Source organism: Geospiza fortis, unplaced genomic scaffold, assembly GCF_000277835.1.
Source record: "Geospiza fortis unplaced genomic scaffold, GeoFor_1.0 scaffold55, whole genome shotgun sequence".
Classification (NCBI taxonomy): Eukaryota; Metazoa; Chordata; class Aves; order Passeriformes; family Thraupidae; genus Geospiza; species Geospiza fortis.
Genome location: NW_005054308.1, coordinates 11048197 through 11050579, shown reverse-complemented (window position 1 = coordinate 11050579; position 2383 = coordinate 11048197).

Sequence of the window (2383 nt, the reverse complement as noted above, 5' to 3'; positions counted from 1 at the left end):
GGCGGGCAGCCCCCAGCCCCACGGCAGCCCCCAGCCCCACGGCAGGGATCCATCCCCATGGCAGGAATGATCCCCATCCCGGTACCCCCTGCCCCCATCCCGGTGATGCCCCCACGCAGCAGAGGGGCAGCGAGGCAGGGAGGGGACACTGGGAGCACCCACAGCCCCTGCAGAGGGGCACTGCAGGCAGTGCCAGGCACAGCAGTGCCAGCCCAGCTCAGGCTCAGCTGGCAGCACCAACACAGCAGGACAGGCACAGCCGGTGCGGGCGGCGAGGGGGGGCTGTAATGACGGTCCAGCTCAGCAAAGGTAGCAGAGCATGAAAGCAATTTCACACTTTATTAGACAATTCAGGTGCCAGCTGCACCAGCCTGGAGCCAGTGCTGCTGTTCACAGCTCCTCTCCTGCTCTGCAGCCCCCGGCTCGCTCTCCTCCCCGTGGAGCTCAGCCCCTCCTCGGGCCATGCTGGTCCCAGCTGGCACAGGAGGGGACAGCGAGGATGGCCTGGGGCTTGGGCTGCTCCTCGTGGGCCACCACAGGGGGGGCAGGTGGCAGGGAACATTGCAGCACAGGCTGGCTCTGCTGGGAGCCAGCTCAGCCTGGCAGCGTGGGCAGCCCGAGCTCTGTGCCTAAAGCCACTCAGGCTGGCTGTGCCCTTCAGCCCAGGGCAGCCACCCTGCTCCTCCTGGCTCCCTTTGTCCTCTCCTTTCTGCACCCCGTGGTGAGGGGATGCTCTGGGATTGGGGTTTGTGGCAGCTGCTGTTTCTCACACCTCCCTGCCCCCGGGGTGCCCCAGCAGAGCCAATGGGCACATGGACACCTGGGCACTCAGCCATGCTCCTGGCATGCCGGGATCTCACCTGGGATGTGTTCTGTGTCCCTGCCGTGTCCCCAGGGAGCAGCAGGCGCACGGAGCTGCTCCTGGCACGTGGCTGGGCTGGCCCCCGCGCCCTGGGGACGCTGTCACACCCCGCGGGTGGACAATATCCAAATGCCTGCACGTCCAGGATATGAATCAGCCCGGACAGGAGTGCAGCAGCCGCTCTGGGACACCCGGAGCTGCCCCGGAGGCTGCTCGGGCAGCCAGGCAGCAACGCTGCCAAATTCCAGCCGGGCTGGAGGGCGGGTCAGGGGCAGCAGCGGCTCCGCTGCCACCTCCAGAGCAGCCCCGGGCACGGCAAAGCCCTGGCCTGGCATGCATTTCCCTGTTTGCACGGCTCTGTTCCCTGGTGCCAAGCATGGCACGGTGGCACCGGGCCAGGGCCGTGCCTAACCTTGACCTGGCTGCTGGCGAGCAGCCGCAGCTGTCCCCCCGTGCCCCCGGGCACAGGCATGTTCCACCGGGCCAGCCAGAGCATTCCTCCCGGGAGAGCCTGTCCTTGAGAGGCTATTTAAAGCACACTTGTGCCCTTTATCCCCCGTCATGGCCGGGCTGGAAGAGCCCCGTGCCCTCCCGTGACTCCAGGAGGGCATTTCCAGGCTCAGGGCAGCAGCAGTGCTCTGAGTTTGGGTGAATTCAGGGAGAAGGGAGGGATGCAGGCACTCGTGTCCTACAGCCAAGCACCAGGCCCCATCCTGGGGACAGACACCTGGGAAAGGTGCCCCAGCCATCGAGGCTGGCAGCAGGGCTGGGGGGAACTGCAGAGCCCAGCTCACCCACAGGCTGGAGGAGCCACAAGAACTCATTGTCCTCCTCCTGCTGGATGTGCAGCCCAGCCCTGACCTCCTTCCAGTGGGAAGATCAGGGCCCAGGCAGCAGCAGGCTCAGCACTCCGTGTGCCACCGTCACCTTTCAGCCCCCAGAGGGTCTCAGGCACCCGAGGGCTGTGGAGCAGGACCCATGGCGGGCACAGGGCTGATTGCTGGTGCACGCCACCGAGCTGGCACGAAGGTGACTCGGGAGGGAAACCCGACCTGGTGGGATTTGATTAGGGATGGAAAAATCCAGAGGAGCCACCTGCAGGGAGCTGGAGGGGTGAGCCCTGCGGCTGCAGGGCCTGGGCTGGGTGTGCAAGCACAGCCACACAGCCCCTGCTCAATGACCTTTGTCCCCAGCCTGCTCATTTTCCCTTGCTGAGGAGCCCACCAGCCTTTCCCCAGGCTGGGAGCATCCCCAGGACACGTCCCCAGTGCTGGCACTGCTGTCCCCTCCCACGTTCGGTGCAGGTGAGCATTTCCTTGGGCCTTTCAATGGCACCTGGCAGAGGTGGCTGCCCCCCAGCCACCCCACGGGTGCAGGTGAAAGGAGGGTGAGCCCCACGCTGCCTCACACAAAACCCCAGCCCCACACAGGGCACTGCCCGGGGCTGTCCTTACCCGCCTGGCACCTGCTCAGGTGCCGTGCCAGCCCTGCCCCCTGCCCAGCCCGCAGGCACGGCCGCAC